Here is a 16,132-nt window from a genome sequence, read left to right as displayed (position 1 = left end):
TCCATTGCTGGTGCTGCTGAATCGACTATGCGTCGGAGTCAAACTTCCGGGTTTGTGTACCCCTCAACAGCGTTCGAGTTTTCAAAATGGCCGCCAGGTGAATAAGGCAAATACTGACAGCCTTGATCTCTCTCAACGTTTTTAAAGAGCAGGTCATATGTTTTTTTTTAAAGTGTCCTAATATTGTGTTGGAGTCCCCTACAACAGGTTTAAATGCATCTAAGGTCAGAAAACATTGTAATTTTCTCAGAATATACATCTAAAGAGTCATTTGTCAATGATTTCGAAACGGTTCATTTGAATCAGCTTTGAGTGTAATGTCTGTAAACCCCTCCCTTCCTTAAGCCTACTCTGCTCTTATTGGTCAGTTGGCCAAGGCTATTGTGATTGGCCAGAGGCGGACAATCCAGGGGTCAGAAAGTAAAGTCCTGCCATATTTTTGTTCCACCCATGAACTCTGCAGCTGATTTCACCAGAGGAGGAACCAAGTCATTCCTTTCAAGTCACAAGCAAGTCTCAGTGTCATCCAGGACAGTGTAAAATGAGCATGGCTGTGATGGTAAGGGAAACAGGGGATCATCATTAGCCCTGGAAGACTGTGTTGCGTGGTAGGTAAGCACAGATCCCTTTGGAAGGTCTCCAAAGTCGGTAGAGACAAGAGCAGCAGGCTGTTTTCTGTTCTCCTCCAGCAGCTTGAACATCTGACTCTTGCTTTCTATTTGACTCAGGTTTCGGTGTAGGCTCTCTGCAAAGGCATTTGATGGAAGTGGGAGTGGCACAGGACAGTACAGGTTTGACATCACCCCTTCAGACGAGCGTTGCCTCTTTGGCGGAGGTGCGTTGGTCACTGGTGGTTTTAGCTTTGAGACACTCACAGAGCTTACTGTTTTTGGACTGACACCCAGGGCCCTCGATGGAACGTGCCAGGCTTGAGGCAGTGACGTCTTGCTCGTTGTTGGGGGGACAGATGTGTAGCCCATCTTGGCAAAGTGAGCAAGAGTGTAGAGCAGCCCGATGAGATGGTTGCACTGTCCCAAGCCAGCTTTGCAGTTGCACTGCGTCTCCCTTATAAATGGCTGCTCAAGTGACAGCTCCACCTGAAAAGATAATCAAACTTTAGACACTTGACACTTCAGAGTTGCTATTAACAAATATATATATTATATATATATAGTGTGTGTGTGTGTGTGTGTGTGTCTGTATATATATATATATATATATATATATATATATATACACACACACACACACACACACACACACTGAGTGTGCAGTGAATTAGGTACATCTGGCATTTAAATGATCTGCCATGAAAATATTACAGCTACATGCTGGTAGTGGTAGGTTGTTTACAGCTGTGATACTTGCAAACACAACTTGAAAGATACCTAATATCTTGGACACTCATTGTACAAAAAACGTCAGGGTTGTGGAAAAGCTCATATTAAGATTGAACAGTATGGATACCATATTATGTCAATTTTAAACAGACAAGTGATTTGTAAGCTAATTACATTTTGAGGAACCTTCCTCAACCCTGGATACACTGCTCCAAGAACTGAGCAACTCTTATCTTAACATGAATGTTAATACTTACCTTACCTTATCACTTACCTGATAGTTATACTGTCATTACACTATCATTGTCAACAAACAATAGCAACATGCACCTAGCCCTGTCTGGCTTTGCTAATTTGAAACAAGATAATATTTGAGTAGATATCAATGAGGCTTATGTGATATTACATCAACTACAGATAACATGTTAATGAGATAAAATCAACATGTTATTTTCAGTCAGACAGGGAAAGGTACATCGTTGATATAAACTCATAATGAACATTTATAGCAAGCTGGTTTAACTGTGGCACTGCTCTGCGAACTGAGCAGTTTGTCCACTTAGCACCTGTATGTTGTAAGGTGCCTCATTTTTCCGCACCGAGGGAAAAGACCTAGCCCTCACAAATATGTGTGATGGGCTCCTATTAACTGTCGATTAAAGACATGTTAAGTGTTAAATAAAATCTAACATAGTACACAGAGTCAACAACTCCATATTACAGCTAAGCTTACTACCCCTAGCTGCTACAAGCTAGCAGAAACTGAGGTAAATTAGCGTCCATTCATACCTTCAATGTCGTGGATAAAACCTTCGATCCAGTTACTGTATCCCTTAATTAACACAGCCCGGGGGATGTTGCAGTCGGTACTGGCCCACTGCTCCACATTTTGTATAGTTAATTCGGGCAGACAGGAAAGATTGGTGGTCCACACTGGAGCTTCCATTGCTGGTGCTGCTGAATCGACTATGCGTCGGAGTCAAACTTCCGGGTTTGTGTACCCCTCAACAGCGTTCGAGTTTTCAAAATGGCCGCCAGGTGAATAAGGCGAATACTGACAGCCTTGATCTCTCTCAACGTTTTTAAAGAGCAGGTCATATGTTTTTTTTTAAAGTGTCCTAATATTGTGTTGGAGTCCCCTACAACAGGTTTAAATGCATCTAAGGTCAGAAAACATTGTAATTTTCTCAGAATATACATCTAAAGAGTCATTTGTCAATGATTTCGAAACGGTTCATTTGAATCAGCTTTGAGTGTAATGTCTGTAAACCCCTCCCTTCCTTAAGCCTACTCTGCTCTTATTGGTCAGTTGGCCAAGGCTATTGTGATTGGCCAGAGGCGGACAATCCAGGGGTCAGAAAGTAAAAGTCCTGCCATATTTTTGTTCCACCCATGAACTCTGCAGCTGATTTCACCAGAGGAGGAACCAAGTCATTCCTTTCAAGTCACAAGCAAGTCTCAAGTCAAATCCCAAGTCCTCAAAGAGTTAAAGTTAATGAGATAATTAAGTGTCTAATTAAATGACGATTGTGCATTAGTGATGAACACCTGCTGTTAATGAGAATTACAGAGGATCAGACGTTGATGTTTTATTGGTTAAAATGATGCCACCATCATGGAGAGCAGTGTTTGCTTTAGTTGGGCTCTTGACCCTTTTAGTAAATCAAAGTAATTTGCTTTTAAGCAAGTTAAATATTGTTTCACAACAAACGTTTGTGCATTGCTGAATCAAGAACTTGATGTAGCAGATTAGTTTACGCTTTCTGCTTTTAAATCATTTGAATGAGCATCATGTAGGTGTCTCGCTTTGGTTTATTGAGTGATATTCAGCTATTACTGAATTTCAGGAAAAAAAAGTTCTACCAAACAAACGCTACTGTAGTGATTACATATTAGGAGGAAGAATTGCATCAGCTCAGGCTTTTAGACATGAACACTTATCATATGATCCTCAACGGTGGTGACAATAATAATTCATACTGCAGTGCATGATGGGAGTTTTTACTATGGTCTTACCCAGCATACATTGCAGCATGAAGAATTTTGTTGGTTGTCACCATTGTTGAGATTCATATACTGGTTCATTATGTCTGCGTGCCTAAATACCAGAAGAGTTTAAGTCTTTATATGCATTAAATACAGTCGATTTCAAATGAATTCATCATAACTATTAGAACAACAAGTTCCTTGCACGCTATTTCACAAGGTTGATTTTTCAAAACCTAAACATACAACACAAAGAAGAAAAAAACAAACAATCAGTACAGCTGTAAAAGCATGGTTTCTCATTGTGCAGCCCTGATCTCTTTACTTTGCAGCAACACATGTAATACTGCAAAGAGAGATCTAACACAGGAGTCAAAGGCCAAGAGCCCAACTAAAGCACACACTGATCTCTGTGATGGTGGCATCATTTTAACCATTAAAACATTAATATCTGATCCTCTGTAATTCTCAATAACAGCAGGTGTTCATCACTAATGCACAATCATCATTTAATTAGACACTTAATTATCTCATTAACTTTAACTCTTTGAGGACTTGGGATTTGACTTGAGACTTGCTTGTGACTTGAAAGGAATGACTTGGTTCCTCCTCTGGTGAAATCAGCTGCAGAGTTCATGGGTGGAACAAAAATATGGCAGGACTTTTACTTTCTGACCCCTGGATTGTCCGCCTCTGTGATTGGCACAGAGAGAAGTACTTGAGCAAGTTAGTGAGCGCTACCTTCTGTGTTGCCAAGTCTGCGGTTGTTTTTCATGTCCGCGGGTTGAAGCGACCCCAAGAGCATCATATTTAGCCCCTGGAATGCAAATTTACCAGAGGAACCCTGACAAAAAGCGTGCATTTTACACCCCGGAATGCGTTTTTTATTATACCGCACAATACATCACATACACATCACATATTAGTACCAAAAAACTAGATATTTTGAGCACTCACTTGAAAATGTACACATAATGTATCAATCGTACTTGCAGGTTGTGGTCTAGAGATGCTTGTTAGTCCAAATAAAGAAGATTAGAAGCCAAAGAAGATAAAAACCAAGATTAGAGAAACATTCCTCGGTAAAATGACGAGCACACAACAAAAGGTTCGAATTGTATAGCTGTGGCATTGTGTAAAAAATTTATTTTAACCACCGATTCTTCACATCATCATGTTTCAGCAATGAAAACAAAACAAACTAGATTTCGCAGTCAGAACACAGCGTCTTCTGGACATGATGTAAACACACTAACTAGCAGAAGTGTTTATGCTCAGGTCAGACTCTTCGTATTTCGTGGGCTGGCGGGGATTATGCAAATGTGTTACCTAGTGACGTAGATCAGTAACAGACAGAAGATTTGAAAATATGATGACTCGTTAAGGCGATTCTGAGTTGACTCTTTCTTTTGAGAGACAATATCTTTATGTATAATGCACCTTTTTGATTAAAAACTTTGCAGACTATTTACGATGAAGGATAGCTATGTTACAAACTGCAAAAATATATATATATATATTTTTCGGAAACCCATATGACCTGCTCTTTAAAGGATTTGGCATTGAACTGAAGCAACACTAATGAACTGTATAATAAAATGTCTGCTTTTATTCCTGCTTAAGGTTGAAATGCACTTGTTTCAAACTGATCAACTTTATTCAGTTTTCCACAGTGATTAACTGAACTGAACCATCAATGACATGGCTTGAGCTGAATAATCTCACTATTGTGTTTTAGACCTGCCTTACAGCAGAATCTGAATCATCTCCATACACTGTAAAAAGTGATCCACTATATTTACTCAAAAAAATTGAGTAATCCACTATATTTACTCAATAAAATTGTGTCAACAGATTCCAAGCAATATTATTAATTAAATTCAACACATAAAAATTAATTACAATTAATCAAATGAGATGATTACAAATTAACCATTCAAAATGAGTAAAATAGCACAAAAAAATTAAGTCAAATTTAAACAAAAATATTGGTTTCATTGGAGAAAAAACACTATGCTAATGATACTATGTTATGCATGTCAGGCCAGTAATTGGCGATCAAGAAACACTGCGCAAAAACGTAATATGCACGCACATGATGTCACCTTTTTCACAAATTCATGTTTTTGTTGTTTACATGGAGATGATACAGGCATCATGTTCAAAAGCTTGTTTCAGGCCCCAAAACAGTTATTGAAGACACCTGATGTTAACAAACAGAATCACTGAAGGAAAATCTGAATTTTTAGGTTACCATTACGGTGGTCAATGTTTGCTTTAGTTGGGCTCTTGACCCTTGATTCTTTAACATTATCGTTGTTTGGCTGCTGTAACTGAGTTAGACAACAGTTAAGACAAGCCAAGAAAAGGTGATCGGTGGTGTTGATTATGTTTTGACATCATCATCTGACCCGAAACTCTGAGTTGGATTTATAGTATCGATTTCTGCCGTCCTGTGATTGCACAGTGTAATATCTGGAATTTTCAACATAAACAGATTTTTATAAGCTCTCCTGATCAAATAATAAAAAAATCTTTTATCTAGGCACACAGACATCAAGTATCAGCGTGAGAACCTCAACAATGGTGACCATCAAATGTTGCAGTGCATTCTGGGTGCCACCAATCAAAACTCATCAATAGCTCCCATCATGCATTGCATATTTTTAGTAGTTTGTTTTGTGACGTTCAGAGTTGATCTGTTTATCACCGTTGTTGAGATTCATACTCTGATTCTTGATGTCAGAGTGTGCCTAAAAGAACAATTGTTTTGTTGGATCAGAACAATTTTTAAGAAACCCTTCGGATTATACTGAAAATTTCAGATCTTATACTGCAGAATTACGGGACTGTTGTAATCAAAGTAAATCTAATTCAGAGATTCAGGGCAAATGATGATGACAATACATAATCAACACCACCAGACCACCTGTTCATTTGGCTTGTCTAACTGTTGTTTAACTCTGCAACAGCAGCCAAACAAAATCTAATGTTAAAGAATCAAGGGTCAAGAGCCCAACTAAAGCAAACATTGACCACCATAATGGTAACCTAAAAATTCAGATGTTCTCCTTCAGTTATTCTGTTTGTTAACATCAGGTGTCTTCAATAACTGTTTTTGGGGCCTGGAAACACAAGCTTTTGAACAAGATGCCTGTATCATCTCCATGTGAACAACAAAAACATGAATTTGTGAAAAAGGTGACGTCATGTGCGTGCATATTATGTTTTTGCGCAGTGTTTCTTGATCGCCAATTACTGGCCTGACATGCATAACATAGTATCATTAGCATAGTGTTTTTTCTCCAATGAAACCAATATTTTTGTTTAACCCCTTAACTGTCACCCACAGTTTTGAACAGAGACATTATAGTGCACTATCCAAACTTAATTTTTTATAATTCATGAATGAAAATATTTTGTAACATGATTTTAATGTACCATTTACATGGTAATGCAATGTCTGATTTTAAAATGGGTTTCAAAGGATGAATTTTGAAATTTTAAGTTTTCTACTGATAAATAATTTCTTATGATTTCTAATTCGTGATAGAGAAAAAGGCAACTAAGAAGACTTTCTGTGACAAAGGTCAGAATTCATGTCATGATGTAGATTTTTTTCAGGTGCACTCTTGTCATAAACAGAGGTGTCAAATCCAGGGTCAGAAAGTAAAGTCCTGCCATGTGTTTATTCCACCCATGAACTCAGCAGCTGATTTCACCAGAGGAGGAACCAACTCATTCCTTTCAAGTCACAAGCAAGTTTCGAGTCAAATCCCAAGACCTCAACGAGTTGAGGTAATTAAGAGATAATTGAGAGACTAATTAAATGATGATTGTGCATTAGTGATGAACACCTGCTGTTACTGTGAATCACAGAGGATCAGATGTTGATGTTTTATTGGTTAAAATGATACCACCATCATGTAGATCAGTGTTTGCTTTAGTTGGGCTCTTGACCCTTGACTCCTGTGTTAGATCTCTCTGTAGCAATGCATGTGCTGTTGTAAAGCGGAGAGATCAGTGCTGTGCAGTGAACAACTGTTAGTTGTTTTCATATGATGAGGTAATCATCAGGTGCTTACCTGTTTGCATCCAATATACTGTGTATATATATGTATACACATACAACATTTTTCATTTTTTTAATTTATGTTCTGCTTTTGAATAAACAACTCTGTGAAACCACAGTACGCAATGAGTTTACTGCTGTAGTAGTTATAGAGAAATAATTTTAAATCTAATGCATTTAAACTCCAGTCCTACTCAGACACACACAGACATCAAGAACCAGCGTATGAATCTCAACAATGGTGACAATCAACAAAATGCTTCATGCTGCAATGCATGCTGGGTAACACCACAGTATGAATAATTATTGTCACCACTGTTGAGGATCGTATGATAAGTGTTCATGTCTAAAAGCCTGGGCAATATAATTCTTAATTTTTTCCAATATTTAATATTACGATGGCATTTGTTTAATAGTAAATTCCTGCAGTTCTGTAACAGCTGAACATCAGTAAATAAACCAAAGAGAGACACCTTCATGATGTTCATTCAAGTGACATAAAAGCCAAAAGTGTAAGCTCATCTGCTTCCTCAAGCTTTTAATTCAGCAATGTGCAAATGTTTGTTGTGACGTTAATATTGCAATTGCTTAAAAGCAATCCATTCTCAGTTACTAAAAGGGTCAAGAGCCCAACTAAAGCAAACACTGATCTCCATGATGGTGGCATCATTTTAACCAATAAAACATCAACATCTGATCCTCTGAGATTCTCAGTAACAGCAGGTGTTCATCACTAATGCACAATCAACATTTAATTAGTCTCTCAATTATCTCTTAATTACCTCAACTCGTTGAGGTCTTGGGATTTGACTCGAAACTTGCTTGTGACTTGAAAGGAATGAGTTGGTTCCTCCTCTGGTGAAATCAGCTGCTGAGTTCATGGGTGGAATAAACACAGGGCAGGACTTTTACTTTCTGACCTTGGATTTGACACCTCTGGTCATAAATTAATCTATTACTTTTCCTACATAATTTTTAACAGAAAAAGTGGTAAAATACCTATTTAGGAGTCTTAGACCTTTCCAACGATATATAGTTTGTCATGATTAGATTAGGATTTAATTGTAAAATAGTGAAGTAAATGTAGGCGTCCCACAGGGTGGACGGTGACAGTTAAGAGGTTAAATTTGACTTAATTTTTTTGTGCTATTTTACTCATTTTGAATGGTTAATTTGTAATCATCTCATTTGATTAATTGTAATTAATTTTTATGTGTTGAATTTAATTAATAATATTGCTTGGAATCTGTTGACACAATTTTATTGAGTAAATATAGTGGATTACTCATTTTTTTTGAGTAAATATAGTGGATCACTTTTTACAGTGAGTTGAGTTTCCATAATTAATTCATTTTTTTTTCTGTTAATCACCGTGATGCTGCTTTAACACAGTCTGAATTTAATATATAAATAAATGTGATAAAGATGATTTTGAATTGAGGTATCAGTGTCATGCAAACTGTTTACACAAAAAAATATATATATTGAAAATATATTTACAAAAAAAACCAAAAAACATCTGAAATGTAATTTCCACCATAAGCATCAAACACAATACATGTGCTGGAAATATTTATGACCGTCAGAGGGAGAAAAAAAAATGACAGAAGTGGGTAAAAACACTAAGTGCAAATAGCCTGCCTTGTTGGCAGTGGCTATTTACACTAACTTCGCCCACCAACGTGTGATTGGGCTAGTCAACACTACAAAAGACAATAATATATCAATGGCTCCAGTGGCATGGATGATTATGCGCATGCTTGAGTCAATTTTGACGTGATCAACCCGGGTTCGAATCCGCCTTTTGCGGAACTTTTTTTTCCTCCCTTTTCAAAACTCATGTCACATCGGAAAGGCATTTATTTTCAATAAAAATGAAGGAAATCCAGTCTGATCCAGCTTCAGTCTGTTTCTGAATCTCCCATCAGCACTATTATTATGAAACATGCTCATATTGTTAAGTTTGTTGATTTTAGCTATGAGAACATCTTCAGGTCCAAACCTTCACTCAATCACATCATTTATCTGTATATCAGTGTCATTAGGGTTTAGAGTGATAGCATTTCCCTCCATCACTGACACTGACTTCACTGCATCAACACCAAACACACCTGATGAACATAGAAACATTTTAGTCCGAAAGAGGGCTTTAGTAATTGTGAAATTAATTACACCTTAACTATTTTTCGGATCAAAACAATTGTTTAACTTTGCGCTAATTTTAATGTATAATCCAAATATTCACAATCATTTAAACCTTTCATACTGAAAGGGAAAACATGCAAGTTCTTGAGTATTTTAGTCTGACAAAATATCAGAAGGTTGTGTACATGGATAACTGATTAAAAAACAGAAATGAAACCATAAAAATACCTACCAGTCAGACTCCACAAGCACAAACAGAAGAAAATAAATGCCTCAAACATTTTCTCCAGCAGTTTTCAAAAGTTTCACAAGAGATGTCATATAACACTGTTGAAACTTGAAAAGTTTTAATGTTTAATAAAATGAATGAAGCTTTCGGTCTGTATGAAGAGGTTTAGTGAAGCTCTGCAGTGAGTGTGAATAAACTCCTCCCTTCAAAATGACACTGAACAGAGAATGAGAACTTTTTCTAAAGGCACGACCTAAACTTTCACATGTTAGGAAGAACCGAACTGATACCACGGTTACATCTCCGTCTTGCCGGAAAATGTGTATGTATTTCTGAGTGTGTCTGCGCAGGAGAAGGTGTGGTCTGCATTCATCCTGATTGGAGATCACGAGATCTGGAGATCCTGATTGGCTGCCTTCTAATTGGTCTAGTTCCAGTGAAAAGGACCTCCTCAAACATTTTAGGGGGCCGAATGTGTGCCATTTGTTTTGCTTTGATTTGGGATCCTTTCTGATGTTGTGTGGGCGCTTTGAGAAACTTGCTTTTGTTCTAGTTACTTTCTAATTATATTTGTAAATATTTAGTTTAAGGGAAGTAGGGAGTGTGACGCCATTTATTTTATATATATATTGTTTGTTCTATGTTTTGAGTTAAGGGAGTTAGGGAAGTTGTGTTGTATATTTTTCTTTTGTGTTTTATTTTGGTTAGGGAATTTAGGGTTTATTAAAACTAGTTGTTGTGTTTGTTATTTTGGCCTTGTCCACTCCTGAATTTGTCCCCTTTGTTATTATTGGTTCTGTGTTCATTATAAATTTGTTAATAAATTTACTTTTTGTTTGATGCTATCTTGGGAGTGAGTGCACATTTAATTTATGTTATAGCTGACCCTAGACAATCGTAACACCACACATTTGTGCAGTTCACATAGGCCTATAACAAAAGTTACATAGTGTACCATTACTATACAGATTATATATATATATATATATATATATATATATATATATATATATAAATAAAATCAACTTAAAGCTTTGACTCCAAAATATCATGTTGTTTTTCCATGTTTGGTGTCTAGTTGGCACTCCAGCAGGGTCTTTAGGAGAGACGTACAGAAGCACTGTCTGTACACCATTAAACTTTAAGAGTTAACCTGACTGAATCTGAAGTTTAACAAATATTCTGACATGTAGATGGTTAAAACACACATCAGGGAATCACACCATAACATTCAGGGCACAAACTCATCAAAAATGAATTTTAAATGGTTCAAAATGTCATATTTAAAACAACAATACAGAACTGCAGAAGTGTAAAAATTGGCGCTTGACATTTACCAATTAGTTGTTTCAATAATGAGAAAAATGAGAATCTGAGGCATATCTGGATTTAATAGAGGCCTATGCATTTTGACTTGCATCTTCATCAGGGCAGTATGACACGCATGTGTAAAGCATGGCATTTAAATACAGGTCATTGTGTGATCAGTCATATGACAGCTATGCATGCATTAGAATTAACAATGCAAAACAGCACTAATATTTATATATACATACAATATATTCAGGAGGATAAGAATGCAGCAAGAACATGGCATCAGATATTGGCTATATACAAAATAGGGTTGCACTACTACAGAATAGCATAATACATATGGGAGACAGTCTTCCATGTTCCAGCTGCATTGCATTGTAAACTATATTGCATGCATAGCTGATTGTGACTGATCACACCTGTGTCATACTGCCCTCATGAAGACTAATGTCGAAGCGCATTAGTATCTGTTAAATCCAGATGTGACTTAGATTTTATTTTTGGTATATGTTGCGCCTAGCACGTCCTGCCTTTCCTCTTTTCATAAATATTCATTATTCTGTTTTACAGATATGGACGTTCCAGCACACGTGGAGAATGCTGGTGAACCCTACCAGGTGTCCGTAACACCACATCAGGAACCACTGCTCGACCATCTACTTGCCAAGGAGTCTCCTGGTCCACCACCTTTCCCATTTAGTGGCACTAGGCTCCAAAGGTGGGGAGATACTCCATAAGAGATCTCAGCTCAGCATAAAGTTTACATAGATTCACTCTCTGTGACATATGATCAGTCAAATAAACTTCAGAATGAAACAAAACAACAGGCTGATTGTCCCAAATGGTTTCTTCTGAAATACTCAAGACTCACTGCTTCAAATTTTGGAAAAATTTGCAAGAAAATGAGCAGTAAAAAAGCCAAACCAGAACTTGTTGCACGTGACATGCTTCATCCAAAGCCCCCCACTGATTTCCAAAAAAAAACCTTTGTCAGGAGTGGCGGCTAGAATGGGTTCTTCTGGGCTGATGTACAAGCCACATTCATGTACTATGACATGTCTTCTCTGTGCTAGTCCTTTGTAAACTTGAATGGCGACGCTTTCATTTTCTTTTCCCCAAGAGAGCAAATTGCATGATGGGGCCCCAGAACTCAAACACGACCATGAGTACTACCACCAAGTACAAGGACAAATGGCCATTACTGGCGCTCAGTGGTGCGATTTTGTCATTTACACAAAAGCTGGCATTGCTATTCAGAGAATTCCATTTAACCCCCCGTTTTGGATGTCAGCTGCTTGCAGATTACATAGCTTCTTCTATTCCTACTTTCTACCCATGTTCATTGTATCACAAGAGTCTGCGAAGTAATGTAAACAAAACAGTGATATGCAAGGATACTGGAGGAAAACCTTTATTTCACTAGTGGAGGTAGCAGATTAACAAGTGCAGCGATTATTGTTACTATGTTGTCTGCACTCTTGACCAGTCCGAGTTCCCATGTTGTGTTCAGAATCCGGAATTTTCCACGATTAGGGGTAGTCCATGATTAGGGGTATATTGGCCTAATGGTTAGGGAGTCGGGCTTGGAACCTGAAGGTTGCTAGTTCGATTCCCGCACCTGCAGGAATTGAAGGTGGGGATTGTGAATGAACAGCACTCTCTCCACCTTTGATACCATGACTAAGGTGCCCTTGAGCAAGGCACCGAACCCCTAATTGCTCCCTGGGCGCTGGAGTAAGGCTGCCCACTGGCGGCTAGAATGGGTTCTTCTGGGCTTATCTTGAACCTGAAGAAAGATAAGAAAACATTAATGAATAGAAATCATGATTAATTATATTTGCAATGTTAAAAAAAGTGGATAACTTCTAAATGGTTTATTTTTGTGATGACAATCAAACACCACAGTTACAGGCAATGAATCTCACCTGTATGCTAGGTCCTTGTTCTGCAGTCCCAGCCTCAGCTTCATTAAAAGAAGAAGGACCTTGTCTGTGATGCTCAATTTCTCACAGAAGTAGGGCAGTTGACGAGCAGACACCACTTTAACTATCCAATCAAATAGTTTCCGACTTCTGAGTCCTTCAACAAAAAGTGGTAGTAATTTGGATTGTCACCTACATCGGGTGTAGATTGGATGCTGATAGACATATTTATTAACCAGTCCAAGTGCATGCGCCGCAAAAAATGATGAAAACATGTACAATTTTAATAATATATATATCATTGCATTATAAATCTCAATTTCATTCATTTTCATTTATTTTATCTGCTCAAATCAAGGGCAAATAACTTTAAATAAAATTGTACTTATTTTTACATCATATATTGCAGTGTTCAGTCATATTGAACTAAAAAGCACATACCTGTGTAATACTTGAGTTGTTTTTCGCTCAGATTGTTTACAGTGAATTCTTCTTTATTTAGAGCTTCTTGGAGTTTCGTGCTCTTCTCATTGTAGTACACAGCTGCTCGTTGCTGTGCCAGAAGTTCTTCTGCCAGTCTCTTGGTCTGCCTCGAGCTGCTCTTTTTTTGCTGCCTGGTCAGAGCAACTGGCGCTAGTTTCTGTGGTCATTTCGTTGTCAGCAGAAGTGGGATCGGGGTCAACACTGACGATCACTTCACAGTCCATGCTAACATCATCATGACCACCCAGGTCCGGAACCGTAGCGGAAGTAGAAGTGGAAGGCATTGCGGATGGAAGGCGTTGCCTCTTGATCCTCCGTTCGTATCGCTGAACAGCCTTTTATTTTGCTTTTAAGTTTTGCGATCCAGAATAGCCCATTTTGATGTGAGGAACATAGTCTGGGTGCTGTGGATCGCGGTTTGGGACACCTGAATCAGAACGCGAAAACATATGACTCGGTTTTATTTTTTATTTTTTTTCAATCTTCTATAAATACATAGTCACTAAGACTTACCATCAACAAAATGAGCCTCACAAACTCGATCAGAAGCTGCAGGAATCCAGGCTTTCTTCGGAGCGTCCAGGTTCAATCGCCTAATTGCACGCAACCATTTCTTTCGTTTTTCGCGATCCTTTTCGGAGGGAATTCGAAAAAACTTTTTATCAGGCCCCCAACGACCCGTACAATCGACCACACAGCAAGAGTGAACCATCCTCTTCTCTAAATCCTCATCCAAACGTGCAAAACAATCAAATTACAGGTATCTAGCGGTGTTTCCTGCCACACGATTCCCATGATGCAACGCGACAAACGTAAACAATGACGTCACAAAAGATCCGCCTATAGCATGCACTGTTTTGGCCGTTTTATACATCTTGCTGTAGTGCCCTTTTTTTCCGGACGTGTGGCATGAAACATCTTTAGCTTTTTCCCATGACCAGGTGTTTTACCACATCTTTGACAGGGCCTTTTATCATTTTTGTTCAGAGATGAGGTTGCTGCATGCTTGGGAAAACTGCTGTTTTTGAATTTTGATGGGCTGTTTTTTTTCGTGTTTTTATTCATATTTGCAGCCACTGCATCAATTTCAGCTCCACTCCTTGACTCACCTCTTAAGTCAGTCTGCTGTTTTTTAATGACTTCTGATTGTCGTGCCATATTGATAGCTTTCTTAAGAGTGAGGTCTCTGTCCAGCTGCATCCGCTCAGATAGTGTGCTGAGAAATTTAACGGCTCCGGAGGCTGAATCGTGAAGGTGGCGCTCGGAGGCACGCTTACACTCGGCTAGGGTTGTCCTCGTTCAACTTCCGCCGACTTTCTCTTTTTAAAAAAAAAAAAAAAAAAAAAAAAATCCTTTCTCTTCACTCTGTCGCCTCACTATAATTGCTTTACTTTTGACACCATGTCGTGTCATTAAACATAAGAGAGCAGGTCAATTCAATGTGTTGACTTATTTATTGATAGTTCCTTCTTATTACTTGACCCCGCCCAGCCACTTCTCTTAAAGAGCCCCATACCAAACACGTAATAATCACACCACAGTATCCACAACACTTACCTTGTTTTACCACAGTAACATAGTTTTAATGTGGTATTTGTAGTTAATCACATAACTTGCCATGCATTTAATACTTTTATGTAAAAAAAATGTAATTCAAAAACATCAAATGCTGTGCAAAATGTAACTGCTGTAAAGTTCAGTCAAAGGGTTAAGACCAACACAGACGTACCATTGGAAATGTTTGCGTTTGCAGCTTTTGGTCTTATCCATAAACACACAAGATGGCCAAATTCATCCCTCTCCACAAACAAGACAAGACAAGAGTTCGACAGGCCTTCCTTTGGTCTTCCTTTTTAGCCGAAACAAAGAAAACAGAAAATGTTGAACCTTTGAAGGACTTTAGCCTCCCTGGCAGCTTCTTCAGGTTCAGCTCTGGGAGCTTCGAGTACAAGTTACCTGTTAATATTAGCAGCTTTTTGAAATAACCGATCAAAATTCGATACTTTGAGCTTTGAAAATATGCCATGATGAAAAAGAGAAAGGAAGAAAGAGAGCAAAAATGTAAATTAATTATGAATAACAGTTCAGAAAAATAGGCAAGGAAAAGCTGACAGAGAGAGAGAGAGAGAGAGAGAGCGAGAGCTGTTGATAAACAGCTGTTGGACACTAAAGGTTGTTGTAGGAGATGGAGATGTATGTGATCTGAAGAAACTGCAAGACAAAAACATATTGAATTACTTTTTTTTTTTTTTTTTTACATAAAAGTATTAAAGGCACATAAAGGCAAGTTATGTGATTAACTACAAATACCACATTAAAACTACGTTACTGTGGTAAAAACATGGTAAATGTTGTGTTACTGTGCTTTAACTACAAATAGTAACATTACACAGTAAAAACACAGTTTTCAAAGTATGTTAAGTGCCGTGTACTGTGCTTTAACTACAAAGAGTACACAATAAACACAGTAATTATAGTAAAATCATGGTTAGTGTTGTGCTTTTCAAATAGTGTGCAGTAAAAACATTGTTAAATTTACATAGCAGACTATTTTATCCAAAGCTACTGTGGTAAAACCATGGTAAGTATTGTGTTTACTGTGTTTTAACTACAGATACCACAGTAAAACGACAGTTACTAT

Source organism: Onychostoma macrolepis, chromosome 22 (genome assembly GCF_012432095.1).
Source record: "Onychostoma macrolepis isolate SWU-2019 chromosome 22, ASM1243209v1, whole genome shotgun sequence".
Lineage (NCBI taxonomy): Eukaryota > Metazoa > Chordata > Actinopteri > Cypriniformes > Cyprinidae > Onychostoma > Onychostoma macrolepis.
The sequence above is the reverse complement of the archived record's forward strand: the minus strand, read 5'-3'. Positions refer to the sequence as shown.